We start from the raw sequence: 23086 nt of genomic DNA, 5'->3' as shown, positions 1-23086 counted from the left end.
TAATAACAAATCTTTTTAAATAAAGTTTGTACTTTTATGTGATAAATATAGAAATATAAGTTTCGTGTGATAAATTTAATAGTAAGATGAATTTTATGTATTAAAAAATAAGAAAGAAATTATTCGTGTTATAAATTCTTTTGATATTTTATAGTGAAAATATGACATAACACTATAAATAAGTTAATTACATACAAAGTAATTTTAGAAACTTCCTTTAATGTGGTACTTCTCACAAAGTTCAGTAATGTATTTGATACTTCTCACATGTGATTTTAAAAAAAAATATTTTTATTTCAATGATTAATTTCAACCTTAAACATCGTATGTATGGATTTATTTGCTTATCATTATTTGAATATTTTGTTCAGTTAATAAAAAAATATTTTTGTGTGATTTTTTTGTGTATGTGTATAGGTCATTTGATTTATTTTTAAAAATAAATATTGTTCAGTTAATAAAAAAATTTGAATTGTACCTTAAAAAAATGTTCATAAGGTATCAATGCATACTTTGAAAAATTATTTTTTAGCTTAAAATAAATCTCTTTATTAAAGAAGACAATTAAATTTCTCATTAATAATAACTACAAATGACTATCTTATCTACTGAAGATTATTCTTAATTATTTTGTAATACAAATTTAGTAAAATATAGAAATTAAGCGTAGATTAAAAAAAAATTAGTTGAATTTTTCTTTAAATATAATCAACTAAATAGATTAGTCTATATATATAATGGATGTTTTCAAGAGAAAAAAATAATGTTATTTTGGAAATTAGATAGTTCTAAAAACTAATTGATTAACATTTATAACTATGCCATGAATAACACATTAGATTTTTATATCATAATCATTCCAAACAAGAATTTAGATATATAGACATTGATGAAATTATTTTACAAATTTTAACCATGAATACAAAAAATTAAAGTACTCATATAATACTAATTAAGAGGATGTTTCAAAACAAATAAATAAAAGATCACTCAATACCTACTTATCATTTATAATACTTTAAAATAGAAGTATTTTATGTAGGATACTAAATTAAATTAGAATATATATAATATTAATACATGTAAATAAAGTATAGCATAATTAGGATATACATTTTTAAAAAATCATTTTCATTTAATATAGAATTTTCATTTAACTTAAATATATTCAATATTTAAGTTAAAGGGTAAAAATATCCCAAAATAAACTTGTTTATAGTATGAACATGTCCTTTTATAATTCTGGCCAAAAATTTTATGCCCGTAAGGGTTTTCCCATTAGGATATACATTTTGAAAAAAATACTTTCATTTAATATAGAATTTTCTATCGAAGGAGACAATTAAAATTCATGTTAATAATATAAATAAAATATGTTTTTAAATATAATTTGAAAATATTTCAATAATGATAATCAAAACTCAAAATACTTTAGAATTGATAAAAATCAGCACATTATAGAACTACGTAATTTATTTTTTTTTTAAAAACATAATAATTAAATATGTAGTTTGATTTTTTAAATATTAGTTTAATTTTTAAATATGTAGTTTTAAATACGTAATTTAATTTTTAAAACATAATATTTAAATATGTAGTTTAATTTTTTAAAGCATAATAATTAACAAATATCAAAACAACAACATTAATGTGTAATTATCTTGGGTTGTTGTGAAATAGGATTGACACTTATGAACCATATATGAGTTTTAGTATTTCTTTATCATATCAATATCTACCGTTTTAAAGTATTTTAAATTTTGACTGTTTTTATTGAACTATTTTACATTATATTTAAAAAATTATATAAAATTGAATTTAAATAGGTAATTTATTTTTTCTTAATTTAAAAGTGAGGCATGTAAGCCTCTTTTATCAAAAACACAAGTAAATGCAGCAAAGCAAAACAAACAAAATTGTGAAAAACAGAAAAAACAAAATTACAATAGGTAATTTAAATTTTTTCATATAATAAATACAATAAAATTACTTAATTTTAAAAATTCTTAATCAGTTTCAAAAGAATATTAATTTGAGGGAAAAAAATATATTGTGACTATAATTGTGTATACTTAATATTTTTAACCATATTCATTTTAATAGCAAAACATTTTTTTTTTTATAAAAACAACAAATAATACTAATAAATAAAAATATATGTGCGAAGAAACTTTGATCTAGTTCATGTTTAACAAATTTGTGTTGTCATTATCATTAGAGAATTATGAAGATGTTTGTCTTTCAATTTTTTTTATAAAAATTTATTTTGAAATCATAAAGAACTTTTCTATATCCTTTCCTAGTTATTATAGTTTTCAATGAAGCACCATCAACATTTGTGTTATAATGTGATTCATTAATTTTAATGAGTCCTTATTTGTGTATGATGTGATTCATATACGTTCGATGATATGAAAGTAATCACATAATGGAGGACACATGATGATAATTTCAGTTTTCTTCATATTTCGCTCACATACCGTCTAAGTATAATCGGATAAAATATATTTTTATCATTTAATTTTTTTCTAGAAAATTCATGCATAACAACAACTCCTTTAAATAAATAAGAGTAATTATTTTGTCAACGGTGAATTTCATATTTTTAATTTGAGTATTATAGATATAAATTTTTAATATTTAAATTTACATATAATTTATCTTTTCATGTTTAGAAATTATAAAGTAAAATAGATAGCCTACACTTTACTCTCTTGTACTTTTTTTTTATCATTAAGAAATAAGAAATGAAAAATAAATAAACAAAAGAGAATTAGTAGAAAGGAGGAAATTTAGAAATTGAAAAAGATATATATACTTTTTTGTATATTTTTACTACTGTTTAATTTCTTTTTAGATCTTGAAAATTTCAAGTAAGAAGAGTGGGTGAGACGTATGTTTTCGTTGGTGAATTTTGTGGTTCCTTTCTCATGTTTAATTATGAAAATCATCAATAATTAATCTCATTAATCATTTTCAATGTCTTGAAAACATAATTGAAGTCTGAAGAATATATTCAATATTTAAGTTAAAGGGCAAAAATATCCAAAAATAAATTAGTTTATAGTGTGAACATACTCTCTAAAAAAGTCTTCTTCTCTCTTCGATATTATATTATTATTTATCTTTTAAATCCTTTCTATCTTTTTTCCCCAAATAATCACCCTATTTAATTTACATGTAATATAAAATTTTATTTTATTTCAAATTCTTTAAATAATATAGATTTATATTTTATTCTAAATTTCTAAAGAACAACTACGAATACCTGAAAAAAGAAATCAACAAACACAACCGCAATCACAACTTCTCTGGATCATACATTAATTTTTTTTCGGAATATTGTTAAGTTTGGAAAGGACCTATGTAACGACATGTTCACATCGTTATAGAAAAGTCAATGAGAAAAAAAATTGGGCTGGAAAATTTTTTGGTATTAACTTGGAATTTCTCAATCCAATCCAAATTTGGACGAAATCGGAGACAGAGAGGTCTAGAGAAATCTGGCAACAAATGGGATATCTAATTATGAATTTGATCACATAAGTAGATAGTTGAGACGTTAAGGAACCCGTACGACTTTACAGAATTGAATTTGGCGAATAGAACTCTCGAAACTGATCTTAGCGTGAAAGGATATTTTCAGAGTGTCACGGGATCAAGATGTCTTGTGAAATGGGCGTTTGGAATTCTTAAAATAGCTCACTGTTTCCGTGCAAGCCGCCAAGGCGGAATTTTCCCGCTAAGGCGGGGCTGCTGTAGCTAGGTGAGGACCGTTGTGGCGAGACAGACGCGATTTAAGTTGGAAATAAATCCCAAAAATGTTTTATTCTGTAATTTTCAACCTTGAGAGCTAAGGATCGACCCAGAGATATTTCTTGAAGGTTTTCCATCTCTTCTAGCACCAAAAGTAAGGTTTTTACTCCTCGAATTCATGTTTCGATCCGTAGAACTTAGTTTCTTGGGTAATTATCGATGGGGGAGGGTTTTGATCTGGGAATTATGGTGGAAAAAGCCTAATTTGAGTATGGGGATCAAGGGTTTGGCCTAGGGTTGATATGATTGATTATAATCCGGCTAATTAGGTCTTGTTTATCGATCCTCGCGTTATATTAATTATTTGTAGACCAAGAACAAGCGGAAATAATCCGAAAAGGGAAGAATCAAGTTTCTTAGGGGGTTCAAGCTTTGTTCGAGGTAGTTGATGGTTGTGAGTTCATATTGATGTAATGTATGTTAGTAATTACTTCATTATAATGCATGTATGTATATGAATGTGCATTATTGATCACACTAATCGTAACTGAGGATGATTGAATAATTGTATGCCATGAATCATGACTTGATTGTATGATTATGAGAGTGTACATTGTGATTGTGATTGTGGATTGTAGAATGGATTGGGTGTTACGTTCCAACACACTAACTTGGATCGGATGCCACGTTTCGGCGCATAAATGAGACCGAGTGTCACGTCCGACACACTAACTTGGATCGGGTACCACATATCGGCACACTAACAGTTTGGATGTGGGTTTCATGAGAGGACCATTGACTTGTCATATAGATGTATTTTGAGAATGTGAAATTGTACGTTAATCCTGAAATGATGACTGATTTTGTATATGTTCGGTGTATGCATGCTTATTATTATTGTAAATCACTTATATATGTTTCACCTATTGGGATAGCCGCATGATCCTACCAGTACACGGTGGATGTGTACTGCTACTGCACTTGCTCTTTCTTTGTTGAGTACATGGCATCTTCAGGCGGCTACTGACATACCTCGTTTAGAAGACCAGTGATCGATCGAATTCAGGGGTGAGCCAGTTCTTCCGGGCAGCCATAAGTTCTCTTTTTGTTTATGTCCACATCTTCGGACATATTATGTTTAATTGGGTTGTACCCATTTCCTTTAGACTTATGATCTTTGTTAAAGTTTTGGTACATTGACTTTCAGTTTCTAGGCTTTAATTCCGCAATCGTTTGTTAGACTCGGAGTTTCTGGGAACTTCTTATTTTTCCTTTAGACATTTAAACCTGCTTTCATATCTTTAAATGCCTTAGTTTTGATTTAGTTGTGTAGTTCTTTGGTTAGTTAATTGCATTAATGGTTCTCTCACCGGAAGGTTAGTGTAGGTGCCAATCACGACGGTCTAGGTCGTGACAACCTACCGGATCATTAAATTATTATTGTGATTTTAAAAATAATTGTGTTATATATTGTGTTGTATTGTTATCTTGTATTTAAATTATATTGTTCTGTGTTGTATTTTTTTATTTAAATTTTCATTTTATCATTAAATTTTGTGAATTCTTCATAGTAAACATTAATAATAATATCAAATTATATTCACTTAAAGTGACGAAAATTTTAAAAAAAATATTTGAAATATTATTTATTCGGGTTGAAAGTAATATATACTAAATAATATATTTTTTTAAATGTTATATTACATTTTTTTAAAATTATGAATATTAGAGATTTAATTAATATCCTTATATGAAAATAACATGTTAATTACAAAATAATAGAAATAATAATACAATATTCAAAAAATGAAATAGAGAGTATGAAAAGTGAAATAGAGAGTATGGATAACTACTATTCAACTCTCTATAATTGGAGAGTAGAGGGTAAAATATAGAGTGTTTGGAAAGGATATTTTCTATTTTACTCTCTAAATATAGAGAATAGAGACTAAAATAGAGTAATGTTGGAGATGGTCTTAGATGAGACAATATTTTTGAAAAGCCCGAGCAATATGTTAGGTAAATGAAGACTATCATGCGTGTTTAATACTAAAATGACCGACTCGAATTATCTTGCTAAGTAATAAAAGATTCTTAAATACATTATTTATATGAACGAACAAACAAACTTTGCATAATTAGCTTAATGTAAAAAGAGATTACCTATTTAATGTCAATAGACTTATGACATCCATGTATTGAGTTGTCAAATGAGTCATGTTCAGAAAATCCAAGCTTATACGAATTGACTCACATGTAGAGATGAGACCGAAATTTAAAGTTTACGAATTTTGAATTTTGCAATTAAAACCCATAGCTCATTTTAATTATTGAATTTGTAATCAATGTTTATTTAGAGAAAAGACATAAAATCACCATTGAAGTTGTCCTGAATTTTCAAAAAGACACATTAACTTTGCAATCGTCCTATTAGCCCACTAAACAATTTTGAAAAGATATTATTATATCATTTTTCGTCCACCTCACATAGAGAGTGGTGTGCACTCTCTCAAAGAGAGTAAGCAACCTATAATAACTAATATAATTTTATTTTTATAAGTATTTTATTATAAAATATATTTTCTTATTTTTCTTATTATTTTAACTTTTTTTCCTTTTTATTTTTTCTCTTTCTTTCTTCTTTCTTTTCAAAAATTCATTGACATCTCCATTGAAACTTCTCATTTTCAATGTCACTATTTTACCACAACTTCACCTTCCTTTTTTTACTACTATTAGTTTTACTCTCTTTAATTTTAAAATTTTATCTAAATATTTTCTTACATTTCGAACAATTTGATAAACCCATTAGATTTCAAGATGATTAGGAAGTATCATATAGTTTTTTTATCCGATTTCAATTAAGTTCTTTCAATTTTCGGGGAATTCATTGATTCTTTTAAAATTATCATTTCTAATTTTGAAGTTATATGAAAATGAGTAGTTGATGATACCTTCAAAATTTTAAATTTTCTTAGAAAAATAACTAATTTTGTTATCAATAATTCAATAAAGTCTAAAAAAATTGTATGAATTCTGTAAAGAATTTGACCGGAGAAGAAAAAAAAAAAGGGAGTCCAATTATTTTTTTTTAACTAAAATCGCTACACGTGGAGCGATTTCCAATTATTTTTTTAAGCAGTCCTCGCCTCGAGAATTTTTAATAAAAAAAAATTATAGCAGCTATTTCTAAATTATTATTTTTTTTTTGAGAAAATCGCTGCTGGGGCAGCGATTTTTATGTTTTTTTAAAGGAGTAACGGTGTCAATTTTGTCAGAAGAAAATCACTCCGTTAGGAGCGATGTTGCCCTTTTGGTTAGGGTTAAAATAGGGGGGTGGGGGAATTTTAGTTGAAATCAGGTTAATTTAAGTTATTTGGGTTTTTCCATCTTATTGAGGACACAAATGATGAAATTAGTAACGGCATTAGTAAGAATAACTTCGTTTTAATGGTAAGGGCAGAGTCAACCAATAAAACAAAGTTGAGGGTATTTTTGACTATTTTCCCATTTAGTATTGATGGAATTATAATTAAAAGTCAATCATGTTTTAATATTTTGTCTTCAGTTCTTTGAGATGTTTTATTAAAAAATTTAAGCTCAAGCTAATTATATATATATTTTTTGGTTTTCCACCCGGTGTTCGGAGCCCACATTGGAGCTCCGACTAAATTCGGATCGCGCTCTGCAGGGCCCATTCGGGGGTGGCGCTCCCAACAGGATTTTCTTCATTCCCAGGGTTCGAACCCGAGACCTCTGGTTAAGGGTGAAGCACTCCCACCAGTGCACCACAACCCATGTTGGTCAAGCTAATTATATTTTTAAATAATTAAATTAAAAAAATTATCGTATATAACTTTGAATGTCTTCTAAAGATAGCAATCACTATAATATTTATTTTTGTTATTAAAAGTATTACAAAATATTCTATAAGAAAAAAAAAAGATATTTTAATTGGTATATTCAAATAAGTGAAGTCTTAATTTTATTTTTAAATACTTTAAGAATAATTTGATGATTTATGTAAACAATTGATTTTATTGAGAAACTTTTTAAAACTATAATCAATAAGAGGGATTTTATCATTTGTATTGTTAGGTAACGTACAATAATTTATATATGTTTATTCTTGTCTTACAAAATATATTAATAGAAATGTTATATTCTAAATTCGAAAGAAAAAATAGTATTAAATATAATCAATTACAATATATTTTTAGAATTTTTGAAAATAAATCATACTAATAAAAATTAAATAAATGTAATATTCTTTTCTAAATTTTGGCTTTAATCCCCATTTTATTGACCCTTCTATGTCTCCACTGGACATCGGATCGGAATGGGACCATCGAACCGGAATGACCCGGTACCGGATCGGACCGAGATGGTTTGAACGGATTGTTGACTGGTACCGAGATGAATCAGACTGAAATTACTGAGATTAAAATTCGGCTTCAACATGTTTCCTATATACCGGGATAGAACCGAGACGGATCGGAATGGAAGGGGATGGGATGAGATAAACATGACTGCACATATAGCTATTCAAAAATATTTCTTTAGCTTTTTAGAGTTAAAAATAAATGAATATTATATTATGAATTACGAAAATATACATAATTTTTTTCCCCAAGTTTATCAAGTATTTAAGCTTTGAAAATTTTAAATTACTTGAAGTTAAGATTTAAGTTTATCTTATTTTATTATCTAATTTTTTGGTATAAGTCAATTTTAAAGATACTTTTTCTAAACTTTTCAATTTATACTAAGTTTGTAAGTTAAGTTTTATTAAAGTTATTTTTTTCTATGTTTTTGAAGTTATGTTATAAGTTTTTAAGATCTGAATTTTTTTAAGCTTATATTAAAAATTTTAAGTTAAGTTATGACTTGTAATTTAAGTAACTTAAGTTTGATAAATCTTTTATTTAATTAAATTTATATGTTTTAAGTTTATATTATTTGAATTTTAGATATAACAATTTTAATGAATTTCTAGGAATGTATATATACAACATGTTGAAATCAGAAATTTGAAGAGAAGTTTGAAATTTTAAATCATTTCCGTTACACTTTTTGTTCAAAAACTCACTGTTTAGTCATCTACCTAGTTCTAAAATCCTACAAAGCGTCTAGATTGAAGTTGGATAGATTTAAGATTGTAGTACTTTGTACAACTATATTACTTTGTTCATTGTTTTGAATATAAATACATTAAACTATGTACACAAGAAATAATCAAAATTACAACCAAGTACAAACAAGCTTCAACTCTTATTCTATTGTTCAATATTGTATCGGAGGCCACCCCGGGCAAACCGTGATGTATTTGTATTTAATTGTTTGGATCAATTTTTAACCAAACCGTGAACACCTGTACTTCAAAGTACTAAAACCAGTTCAAAAAGAAGCCACTACACCAGCTAGCTTCTACTAACTCAGTAAAAGCTTACTTGCACTAAGTGTTTATACTAATCCATTAAATACATGATACATGCCTTCACAAACGCTCCTATCATTAAACTATAGTTAATTAATACACATTTTCATAAATCACTGACTGCGGGCTAAGGTTTTACCATTCAACTCCACCAGTAAACGCTTGGCGTAAATTTTTTCCTTCAAACCAAATGACTTACAAACTTGAGCTCTATAACAGAACGCAATTAGAAACATTTCTTCCAAGTCTGAAATCTTCCCATCAAGGAACAGTCAAGAGTCACCATCTCTTGAATTCAAGTCGAAACACTCATATATTCATTTGAAGCTAAGTGTAAATTGCAACAATTGGGTATGGCAAAAATATAATAAGAATTTGGTCAAGTTCAAAGCTCTCTTTTTCTGAATTGAACATATAATATATGGTTTCCCCAGTTTAAATGAGAACTAACATTTGCTAGCAATGAGTTCACATGTGAATATATCATCCAAGGTCAATAAAGACCTCCCGGCACCCAAGACAGGAACTATATTTAAAATAGGCTCAGCGTCTACTTTTTTTCTCCGACTCATCTGAACAAGTTCATTGAACACATCAGAGAAGATTGCAGACAATGTTCCATGAGAGATATTAAGGTTGCTCGCAAAGTAGAGCCGGAAATTCTGCAAAAAAAGGAGACAAAGTGTTAAGAGGACTGGAATATTTCATCTGGGAAAAAGAATAGCAAAGCAAGAAAAGGTCTTTTGAAGTGCAGACTATAAGAGAGAAATCCCCAGCTTTAGTGACTCAATCTTTGTCAATTCCTCCCTACCATTACTGAGAAGTAGGAGTGACAAACGAGCGAGTTGAGTAGAATATGAGTCTATCGAAAACGAGTTAAACAAAAATGGATAAATTACTCGAATAGACTCATATTTTAAATGGGTTGGGTACAAATATGAGTGGATACCCATATAAATTACCCATTCTACCACCCCTACTGAGAAGTAACCAAGCCTTTCAAACAGTTTTATTTCAATGGATTGGAAGGAAAAGAGAGTTATTTTACCACTGTTTACTTTTTTCTACCACTTTCTCATCCTTTCAGCACCTTCAGCTTAGACAGCTAATTACTCATAATAGCTATAATGTGCTCAAGGCATAATCTCTTTTCGAAAAAAATCCGTGTAGGCATCTACAGAGAACTTCCCCATATTTTCAATAACATGTCTAATGCAAAGAGCGACTAGTTATTGAAGTTCTTCCCGGATATTGCTCTTCAACCTCCGCCGCAGCCACTCCAATTTCACCTATGTAGTTCATCAACTACAAACAATTCTACCCATATTGCATAATAAGGTCAAGAAAAGACTCCTTCTTAGTCTCTTTTTCTCCCTGAGAAGTATTTATTTAATAAGTCCCCTGACAAGTATTTTTCCTGGTCATTTCTTGAAAGAAAAGTGAAAGTAATATATTTAGCTATTTAATCAAGGAGACCTTGCACAGATTTATAAGTAGAAGTACGATATCACTCCAGGAAAATTTGTGAAATAAAACAGTTGGCCAGGAAAAAGAAACTAACCATTACGTCGTCCCAAGAGAAATTCTTCTCCGAAAGGACTTTATCGAGACGAGAAATGCAAAATCTGGCGATCAATATAACTTGTTCCTTTTCAACAAGACCTTTGGACATAACATTGGCAGGACATGCAACACTAGTGAGGGAACAATTTTTTGCTGCAAGCTCTTCAGTAACTGAAAGAATTACTGTGCATATTTTGTCGTAAGCAACACATTTCTGAAGGCTAATGTCATGCCCCCAATAATCTTGTTCTGTGGATTGTGATTGCTTGGCTAAGTCAGTTGGACCCGACAAATACTCTCCCGTGTAAAACATGGGTTTTACCTCAACCAGAGCTCTACATAGAGAAAGTGCACTCAATTAATTTTTTACGAGAAAGGCAGATAAATAATAGGCCCATTTTATTCTCATGTCATACTTACTGGAGATAGACAACATATGGCATAACAAGAAACACAAATACAAAGAGAATTAAAATGATGATAGCAGATATCCAATTACACTACAGCTAACTATTCACATAACAGTTCTTGGAGGCACAAATATTAGAGTGTCATTTATACTGTGGTCAATGGAGCACTGCCGACACAAATTACCTTTTCGGCAGATCAGGAACAAAAACATATAGGAAAATTGGATCTAGGACTTTGGACTTCTTTGTGCCATCAGCATGGTTCGACTTCATTTGCTTAAGAAGTGTTTCTGTTTTCTTTTGGACAATAATTCTTTCTGATTTTTCTATAGATTCTGAACAATATATCACAAAAACCATGGCTGATGTAGATATTGAACAGTTAAAGCTTCTAGCAACTGCTTCACTGTTTTCCAGTGCCTGTTCAAGTTCCGCAACAGGACCTTCTTCACAGAGCAACATAGTTGCTGGGTCAAGCCCAGCTGTCCTGCCATGTGTAGTATCTCATTGTGCAAAGTTGCCTGCAACATAATGGTGTGGTAAATAAATCAGAAGCAAATTTTCAAGATGATTATTCTCCCGAATAGTAACAGAAGCTATAAATATCTAGTTAATTATATGCTTCATATTCAAGTCCAAAGCAAGACAGATTGAAAATGATAATCGTGCTGGTCCCAGAACAATATGAATGGTTAACTATTTAAGAAGATCAGTACCTGACTGTATGGACCAATACAGCTAGGAGCCCAGCAAGAAATACTTTGTACATGCAGGACCTTTTTAGTAGGATCATTTGCCACTAAAACTTCAATATATGCCCTCCCAAAACCAACTAGCAATAGAGGGAGCTCAATGGTGGACCGTGATGGTACACCATAACGGCACTTTTCTTGAGTAATAAATCTGACATAGGTCTCATTTGCCACAACAAACTCATCCATATCAGCAATATAAAGATGGATATACAGTACATTTTCCCAAGAGGAACCATTTTCCACGAGCAGAGCTTCAATTCTCATTAGAACAACCTCCAGATCCTCCTGCAGATCTGGCAATAACAAGGCTAAAAGCATTGAAAACAAAAGAGATCCAAAAGAGACACGAAAAATCATAGAGAAAATTTAACATATAGCAGAATATCCAATATGATTCCACTTATAACATTAACCTTCTACAGTAACTCCAATGTTTTACCTGATGAATTTTTACTGGAGTCTTGGAGCCAGCAAGAAATAGAAAAGACATTATCCTTCATTGTTTTAGAAACTTTGAGCTCCTGTTTAGTAACACCTCACCGCTCAGAGCTTTTAGCAACAAATTCACTAGCAGCTTCACCTTCTTGTTGGACATCTCCTTCCACTTCAAATACTGTATCCAAATCGCTGGCTTCGTCAATGCCGTTTGAAGATATTGACTCTACCTTATTTTCCAGATGGAATGCCAGGGGGTGGAGGATGCCAACAGGGGCTATGGAATCTGGAGAATGCAAGACGATTTGAAATTCATCCAGCACAATTCGAGCATTCTGGGAGAGTTCAGAAAATCTGGGAGAGTAGAAAAATTAGACATGATAAAGAAAGAAGAGGTGTGTAATTTTAAAGCACCAAATTTCGTTCCCTGTCTCACATCTTTTTGCTTCATTTAACTTTTGAAGGTTACAATGAGCTTTACTAAATCCATTTAGAGGACTACACTCTAATTTTTCCCACCAAAATTTAGAAAATAATTAATCCCAACAAAAATTGCAAAAATAAATGCATAAGGATGTACTATCACACCACGAAAATGCATTTTTTGAAAATGCAACATAAACAAAAATCATGGATCAGATGGATAAATATCCTCCAAAGGTGCTTGGTGATACTTCATCACAGAAGTAGTAATTAAGCTATCATACTTCTTGAGATCACATAGTACAACCATATATTCTCTATGTAGTCCATCCAAAAGGAGAGAGAGATGGAATACTTGCCTTAAATAGAGGGCAATCAAGCGTTAATGTTTCATATTCTCCACCTTCACCACAGACATTTATTCCATATAACCTGCCAAAAAGAGAAATAAAAATGCAAAAAAAGTGAAGTAAAACAAAGCCAAATTTTTTGTTAACCATATCATACTCTTTTAGCTTGTGGAGATGGGGCTCCAGGTATGCAATCTCTTTTCCCAAATGTTGTGAGGGGTTCAGTCCAACAGCAGCAACCTGAAAAGATTTCAGAAGTATAGAGTGTAGTGTTTTGAGGGGTTCTCAAGTCATCAATTGATTTCATATAGAGTGACCAAAAAAAAAAAATCACGAATCCTACATGTATAATATTTACATGTGAAATCTCAAATTAAAAGACCTCACAGATTCCTACCTTCACTGCTATTGCAATAATTCCATTCCTTATCTGCCATGGGAGTGGAGGGACAAAAGAAAAGAAGAGAACTTCAGAATAAAGTTATAATAACAATTTACATTTTCTCTATTTCTAACACAAATTTACCATTTCCTGCAGAAGAAATGATTGATCTTGCTTCCATAGGTACGCCAATGAAACGAGCCCTAACATTGAACATACACTTTCAACTCGTAATCTCTGGTAGTCAGATGCAATTGCACCAGAAGATACTGCTGTAACAGAGGGTATCTGTCTTTTTACTTCATTCAACAATATAACATATCTTCAACTTCATCACCCGGAGTCATACTGTAGCTTAGGTCATGATGCTTGCGAAATCCAACTAGAAAAGTTATAAATAGAACATTATAAATAAAAAATTGTGCTGTAGGTATGAAGCTACTTTTTTTTATCTTTGGCATATGCAAGTTAACAATTACATTAATATAACATTTTACAGAGAATATTCAGGTAGAAGTATTACGAAAACATCATTTTCCCATTCTATCTGTTTTATATATATATATATATATATATATANNNNTATATATATATATATATATAATTAAGACAACTTCACTTCTCTATCCTTCAACAAGAAATAAATGTCACCTCTCCGGTTCTTTAATAAGAACCCAGTAATAAAATTTTCAAACTTACGCAATTGACTGCAAAAAGGCTTGCCTTGTGGATCCTTGAATTCGCCTCCGGAATAATGGGAGTCCCATGCATTTAGCATAACTAACAACTATCTGGTGCCCAACCTGCAGATACAGTTACCGAACATTTTAAATGAAAACGTGGTATTAGGGAGAGGAGGAGAATATGGCTTATCTTTCTTATTAACAAAACTTATGATCAGAATTCTTGTAAATAAGAAAGGAAATTTCCACTAGTAGATGGGAGACATCAAGATGCTAGAAAATGGATCAATAAACTATAACTCAACCTGAAATTAGTTCCGGTGTGGCTATATAAATTCTCGGCATTCAGGTTCTATCATTACAATATAACTAATTTGTCTTTTACACAAATGTTGGATTCTCTATGTCAGTCTCATACTATTGCAGCAGAAACATACAAGTCTAACCAGGATAAAAGGAATCCTGAAAAACACTAGACATGCTGTTAGTGTTACACTGACCAACTCAACTATTATTATCGTCTATAGAGATAATTTACTTCACCTGCATTTTGCTTTTAGTTAGGTCCACACTGATTCTGAGATATTTGTATTTGTATTCTGAAACAATTTCCTTTTAGAATCTTCAATCATCAAATGATCGCATCAATAACCCAATGCATCTAGAGGTTTATATAGGACATGGACAAAGTCAGTAGCACTAGGGCCTTCGAGTTGGAATTTCCAACTATAAACAAGTGTAGCGAAGTCACCTCCATTCTAGATTTCTATTGCAACAGAGGGAGGTATCATAATAGAGTCAAAATCACGATTAGAGCCTGTCTAAATAAAAGGAAGAACCAAATCCCCTTCTTCCTGATCTTATTAGCCTTACATTAGGCCTAAGAGCAAGGAAATCTCAAGAAAGTGATGTCAAAGCTGGTGGATACACATCAATTGGCATTCATCAAGGGTAGGCAGATCATGGATGCCATACTTATAGCCAATGAATGTGTAGATGTGAGGAAAATAATTAAAGTTCCTGGAATTCTATGTAAATTGGACATAGAAAGGCCAATGATCACCTCAATTGGGACTTTATGTAGTAAACACGGGAGAAGATGGGTTTTGAAAATAGGTGGACAAATTGGTTGAAGTATTGTGTGAGAATAGTCAAATTCTCAGTTTTAATAAATGGTACCCCCTCTGGTTTCTTCCCTCTGAAAGAGGATTAAGGCAAGGGGATCCCCTCTCCCCCTTCCTTTTTATCCTAGCTATGGGAGGACTAAGTGACATGTTGAAAACACCACAATCAAATAGCATGATCAGAGGGTCTTGGATTAATGATAGTGACACCAGGGGCTTATCTATCTCCTATTTGTAGTATGCTGATGACACCCTAGTGTTCTGTGGTGCAGAGGAAGAACAACTAAAGCATCTAAGGATCATATTCATACTATTTGAAGCTGTCTCTGGACTACATATAAACTAGAGCAAAAGTTTTGTCCACCCCGTGAATGAAGTCCCAGAAATCAACAGACTAGCTGGCATCTTAGGAGGTAAAGCGGGAGAAATGCCTACCACTTACCTAGGGATACCTCTAGGAGCAAACAGTAAATTAAAGAACATATGGAATGCAGTGGTGGAGAAGTGTGAAAAAAAGCTGATAAATTGGAGAAGCCAATACCTATCCTTGGGTGAAAGATTGACACTAATTAATAGTGTGCTTGATGCTATGTCAACCTACATGATGTCTTTATTCCCTATGCCAGGGAGAGTTTAAAAGAAGTTAGAATCCATTAGGAGAAACTTTTTATGGCAAGGAAATGGAGAGGGGGAAAAGAAATATCACTTGGTGAAATGGGATATGGTGTTAAACAACAAAAAAGAAGGGATAAAGAATCTCAAAGTTCAAAACAAAGTCTCCACTTGAAGTTTGCTTCTGTAGAACAAGGACTGTGGAAAGATGTTATAATCTCCAGATTTGCAATGGACGACTTATGGATTACTAAGGAAGATAGAAGCCTTTATGGGGTTGGTTTATGGAGAGCAAACAGGAATTTGTGGTCTAAAATATGGGGAAATTCAAAAATTGTTGTAGGAAATAGAAGGAAGACATTTTTCTCGAATGATGTGTGGGTTGGACAACACTCCTTGAAACAACAATTGCATCCTGAAATTTATAATTTGAACCAACAGAAGGAAGCAACAGTAGCAGAAGTCAGAGACGACCAAGGATGGAACCTATCTTTTAGGAGAAGGTTGAATGATTGGGAAATAGACAAATAAGCTGATTTCTACAAATCTTTGGAGCAGGCAAAAAACCTTGACACAAATGAGGATAGTTTACAATGGTTGAGGGCCAACAATGGGAAGTTCACAATAAAATCAGCTTATAGACATCTTGACAAGCCAGTTGAAATGTTTCTACCATGGCCTTGGAAGATGATATGAAAAATTAATGTACCTCACAAGGTGGCTTGTTTCACCTGGTTGGTAGCTAGGGAAGCAGTACTAACTCCGGACAATCAAATGAAAAGGGGAAGCCACCAGTTATGCTCCAGGTGCTTTTTTTGTGAAATAAAAACAGAGACAACAAAACATCTCTTCCTCCATTGCAGAGCGACGGAAAAATTATGGCATGTCTTTTTTAATTTGAGGGGAACCAGTTGGTCCATGCCAAGACACACCTCAGATTTTCTAGCATGTTGGAATAGAGAAATGAATACATCAGGTCACAAGGAAAGATGGAAGATTGTCCTTGCTTGCATCTAGTGGACAATTTGGATAACAAGGAACCAGAGATGCTTAAAAAACAAGGGCATCCCTTTCCAGACTGCCTTATAACCTTTTATTTTTGGTGTAACCATGTCCTTCCTAGAGAGGTGGAGGCTACTACTCACTTTTTAGATAGTTTAGGAAGGGTATAGATGATAGATCTTTTGGTTTTGCTTACTGTATACTCCTGATGTAATTACTACGGAAATACACCAATGGTGCATTGTTGTCTATAAAATGTTAACTTTCTCAAAGAAAAAGAGCAAGGAAGTCTCAACTCCCCAATCCACCAGGGTGAGGAGTGAACCTTCTGACTGATTCAATCTCATCTATTGCTGCCAATCAACAACCCATTTAAGGGGACATTCTCTCATTTTATCCTCCATACAACTTTTACCCTCTATTGGATGTGATCATTTATTTCTTATCAAGCATGTATGACCGCACATCCATCTTAATATTGGAACTTCTACAACATTTTCTCTCTGTGGATGTCTTCACCTTACAAGCCCAACAATCATAATATTGATTTTCTCACAAGTCACAACTGTTTTAGCAGAAAAATACATCAAGACATTTCATAGCAGATACATAATAGAAACTTTCTAATAGCAGCTTACAACCTCAAGGTGCGCAAGACAGCCTAGACACCACCATTATCATAGAAGATAGAAAAATCAGCTTATAACTAACCAAAAGATCATATTTTTTTTCATTTTGATAAGTTTCAGTCAGATTGAGTTTTGCAAGAAGGATGTTCCCTAAAGCATTAGTGCCATTTTCACATACATATAAAATTAACTTCTCTAATTCAACACATCTTCAATAAAATAATCTAACTATGACAGATCCTCTGAATGTTATGCATATAGGAAATTCATATGTTGGGACATAGAAGCAGAGACAGAGCCAGAGACAAAATCTGAAGTTTATGTGTTTGAGATTCTAATTCTAAAGTCACAAGGTTCTAAATTACTCTCTTTGTTTTAATTTGTTTGCTGATTTTAACTTCGCACGAAGTTTAAGAAAGTAAATAAACTTTAGAATTTTGTGGTTTTAAATAGAGCTGTCAATATGGGCTAGCCCACCCCATCCGGGCTAACCCATACAGGCTTTGACATTTTACGGGCCAGGCTAGGCTAGCCCATTTTTGGTGTGGGCCACAAAACGATCGGCCCAACCCACAAGTACGTGGGCTACAGGCTTGCCGGGCCAGCCCACTTTTTAAAAGTTATATATTTTTTTATAATTATTAAATTAAATTATAAATTATAATTTAAAAATATTATCATAGATATTGATAAAACAATATTACATGGTGTTAATGTTACTACTTGTTAATCAAATCCACAAATAAAATTATCTTTATAATATTTATTAAGTTTTTTCAAGTAAAAGTATAAATATCTAAATAGAAATATTAACCTAACTGTTTTGCAATGATCACAATAAAACACAAAAAATATGACAATATTCCAACTATAAAAATGTAAAAAATAAACTCCTTAAAAAATCATGAAACTTATGGCGTATCTAACACTTCATGAAGCCTATGGCGTATCTAACACTTCATTATCATCTTCATCAAGCATATCTGAATCAACTTGTGGGAAGATTGTCTTAACATCTTCATTTTCATATGCAATTTATATGCGGTTTCAATTAGTTAAATATTAAAAATTACTAAATTGAGAATTATAATATTTAAATGTACACAAAAAAATATTACCAGTTTGAGAAAAACCATGTAACTAGTTTTGAGTAGCAACAAGTGTTTGGACATTTTCATGGTGGATGCAACTTCTATACTAGGTGATTTCCTAAAAACTTTAAATAGATTTTGAGTTTGGATCTCTTTAATTTTAAATTTTAATATTATATTATATTTTTTAATTAATTTGTATTAGCCCCCGAGCCAGCCCTACCTATATTTCTCAAGCCCCACAAATCAGCAGGCTTATTCAGGCAGAGCTAAAAAGCCCTTTTTTAAAATGGGCTCCAAAATTGTTAGCCCATCCCTATTAAATCCCGGGTTAGGCCAGACCGGCCCAACAGGCCTAGCCCATATTGACGGCTCTAGTTTTAAACAAAAGACAGGTAGAATGTACCAAAACACTCTTGACCTTGTGGTATTAAAACATGCCGCGGGCAAAGTAAGAATTTAAGAGTTGCCCAATAAAAGGGAAGAGTCATACTTTTGAAATGGAGGAAATTAAGACAAGCAAATTGAAAGTGGGAGAGATAATTTGTACATTTTCAATGAAAATTTTAATATATGGGTTTGGACCAAAGTTACTAGCTTTGGCCGAACTTATAACCAAAGGCTAGCTCCGCTCCTGCTTACAAAAGTGTCACCATATGTTCTTTCAGCATTTAAAGGGGAAAAAAAATAAGAAAAAAGCCCACTGTTTGATACAAGTAGCTATCAAGCTCATCGGTTGCATCATCAGCAGGAATCAAATTAGCCAACGCAACAATCTGAAAATTACCAGAATAAGAGCACAATAACAAGACAAAATCATCAAACACCTACGCAAATAGACAAAAATTGAGAACCTCGTGACCATATTGAATGCATTTCATCATGGCATAGCAATTATCCTTGCCACCACTGACTAAAGCAACGACTTTCATATTGTTTAACACCGCCTCCGGCCAGTAACTGTCTCCTTCTCCGACAAGATAGCGCCGGCGAAATTTGTGTGAGGCTCCACCCATTTTTTGACATGTGGATCTTGGGGCCCAAGCTATCAGTTAAGGCTGAAAAATGAAACCAAAAGGAGAGAGAATGTAAAATTTGAATGGGAATTGCGAGACAATTGTGGGATTCACATCAACTTCAATTAAATAAATTAAAATATTATATTGAAAGTGGAAAAGTACACAGTAAAAAAAGTAAGGAAGGGAATAAAAAGTCATATTATTAGCAGATCAATATTTTTATTTTCTTTGTTGTGCCGTAATTTTACTAACTTTAGAAAAATCACTTTTTGAAATATTCTAAGTATATAAACAATTTGAAAAAAATACTTAGAAAAGAGTCGCCACTTAATTTTTTGAAGAAATTAAGAAAACTTATAATTTTCAAAGATTTAAACAGAAAAAAATCATTTGAAAATACCAAAGAGGGTTCAGAGTTCAATTTACACTTCAAGAAAGGGTTTAAGCATTCGAAATGCCCGCTAACATACGGTTGACCAGCGACTTGACTAAAATATATTTGACAATTTTTAGGAAAATAATGATTTAACATAAAAAATAATAACTTACAATATTTGATTAACTTTGAGAAAATAATTAAATAAATGACACATTTTTTTATTTATTTTTTTTTATTATTTTTTTTTAGAGAAAAGAACCCAAAAAATGAAACATTTGAATTAAATTGCATGTGAATAGAATTTTAACAAAACTAGGTTAATTAGGATTTGCTTGACTCATTTTTTTTTTAATTTTTTTTTTTTAAATAATGATTTAAACTCAATTGGTAAATTTAAGCATGAAAACCATTTTTAATTAATTAAAGAATAAGAGTTTTGACTAACCTTTTTGAGAAAATGACTAAGTAAATATTCTTTAAATTAATTAAAAAAGTTTAGACTAACATTTTTAAAGTCTATTTGAGAAATTTTTTTTGACATAAAACAATTTTAAAATGAGAAAAAAAAAGTGATTTAAGTGAAGACCATTAAAGGTCATATCCCCTTTTTTTTTAAAAGAAAAATGAAGATATATAACTTAATAAAATTTGATCGGCATACTTGATATGAAATGAATGAACACAAAAAAATGTATTCAAAGTAAACCAACACAAAGAAAATAACTCATATTTTGGGGAATCTAATTAAGCTAATTAACAATTATAAAGTTAGAGTTAAAAAACAAACAATAAATTTCACAATTAAATAATTAAAGAATAAGGGAAAAAATTGAATTTGGGCCTCTTTTTGGGCCAATTTCGCTGGAAATTTTGGTCTTAACCAAATTCTCGTTTTTGTATACATCGTCTGTATATCAGTGTATATCAGTATGTATATCAGCTCTTTCCATGTATCTCCTGCTTCCGAACACCTGTATTTTACCTTATCTCTATATTTTTCACGTTTTGGGCCTGTATATCAGTGTATACAACATGTATACGACCCATTTTTCGGCTCTAAATATCACGTTTTCTGTTTTCCAGCCTTGTGTTTCGGTTTTCTTTGCCCAGCTGACTCGGACTATGAAGAAAAAAATAAAAATTGAGCCTTTATGGCTCAACTCGAGGATGCTAGGAAGAGAAGTCCACCATGGGCTCGGAAGGGATTCACATGCAATAAAAATGATGATAAGAGTTAGCATCCAATAATAATATCTCCCAACCGCCGATAAAGGAGGATTAACCGAACAACAAATAATAAATATAAAAGGAACATAACTCATCAACGTAGCAAACGGCTGGCCGTGACTATGAGTTTAGCAAATGCAAATGAAAAAAGAAGAACTAAAAGCAAGTCATAGTGATCAAAATGCTTATACTACTAAACTTCATTTTTAGCAAATGGATAAGCAAATTAAAAGGCACATAAAACCATAATCAAACAATGAGTTCATATGCCAAAACAATATAAAATAATCAACAAGTCAGTGAAGCCATTCTTGGCAACTGCAACATTAGATCACATTTAAGATTAATTAATTGCTTAGCACACGTTGGGCAACACAAAAATCAGCCAAAAAGTATATCTCTAAACGATAATAAATTAAAAATGAAACGAGCAAACTCGAACCTTTGCTAAATGTTTGACTCAACAGCCCCCACTTAAAACTAAACTTAACCCATTTAAATGAAGAAACTAACAACACAACATAGACAGTCACTTCTTACATTCTTAAGTAGCTATCACCTCGAACTTTCAGCATAACAAACAATATCAACTACTGGTGGAGGGATCAAATTCCGCATAATGAATAGGGAGAAAGAAGATTCCAAAACAGAGACACGAGTAACAGCAAAGATATACTGGCAACCGAAATAACTTAAGCAAGAAAGAATGAAACCAGCTAAATAAACACCTCAATAGAATCCATAGTATTTAACTACATGAATGCTGAAAATGTAAGCTTTGGTATCAATGTTAAAACTAGACATCGCAGTCAATACAAACTCTCATTAAGTAAACGAATATTCTAGCAGAGAAATCAGATAAAGAGACGGTCACATGATCGCCAAGTTCAACAAACTAAATGATGAAAAAGTGAGTGAAAACGACTTGGTGAAATACATTCGAATCGCAACATACGAATAATGGTAGTAACTAAAAGAAACTTATTTAGTAATATCTTGCTAACATTCGACTCACAATACTATATCACAAAGGTGTAATAAATCAACAGTGAAACTACTCCTAAACTGATGATCTTTTTGGCAGAAAACAAAATAGAACACCCATTATCCAAAAGGAAAAACGAGAGGTAGAAATAAGGATATTACCTTCTTCGGAGCAGCGAGACTAGGACGACGAGAAGAGCGATTCCACCACTCTCTTCGAATACTAACGGCAAGCTAAGAAAATCCGAACGATGATCTTCTCGGAACTTAGAATCAGCAGACTAGATAAAACAAAATTAAGTGTAGAAGTGACTATTGCTTCAGAACTAAACTCTAAAACTCTTTTGCAAACTTATTTATCGTGTATGATCTCAAAATCCAAATTTTTTTTTCTTCCTCCTTACAGTGATCAAAAGAGAACAATATATAGCTAGAAATTTAGGGGAAATCAGGTGAAATTTCGAATTTCAAATTCGAATTCATTCTGCCCCTTTTCAAGACAACCGTAGAAAGCTTTGAAAAAATCCCTAAAAATGGGGGAAAGGGGACGTGAGGGTGATGGGTCTGCAGGGTATGGGTTTTGCAGAGCAGTTGGATGAGATTTCTGGGTTCTCCGTGATTTTGGCTGAGGAAGAAAACGCGTGAAGATGATGAATGCAAGGGCGGTCGGTTTGCTGCGTTGTACTGTTACTGGCTTTGTTGGAAAAGGAATTGGGTTTTTTGGTGTTGTTATTGGATGGGCTGATTGTATTGAAGGGTTTGGTTGTAAGAATATTGGGTTGCTGATTGTTGGAAATGGGCTAGCGAAATGGAGTGGAATTTGGG

At 31.7% G+C, this 23086-nt stretch overlaps 1 pseudogene; it reads right to left on the bottom strand.

The window, feature by feature from the left end:
* Positions 1-9558: 9558 nt before the first annotated feature.
* On the bottom strand, positions 9559-19722 carry LOC102579863 (diphthine--ammonia ligase-like; annotated as a pseudogene).
* Between the last annotated feature and the right edge of the window lie 3364 nt (positions 19723-23086).

The sequence above is a fragment of the Solanum tuberosum genome, unplaced genomic scaffold, assembly GCF_000226075.1.
Source record: "Solanum tuberosum cultivar DM 1-3 516 R44 unplaced genomic scaffold, SolTub_3.0 scf00106, whole genome shotgun sequence".
In the NCBI taxonomy this organism is placed as follows: Eukaryota; Viridiplantae; Streptophyta; class Magnoliopsida; order Solanales; family Solanaceae; genus Solanum; species Solanum tuberosum.
Note: the sequence above shows the minus strand (reverse complement) of the source record. Positions and strands in the feature narration are given on the sequence as shown.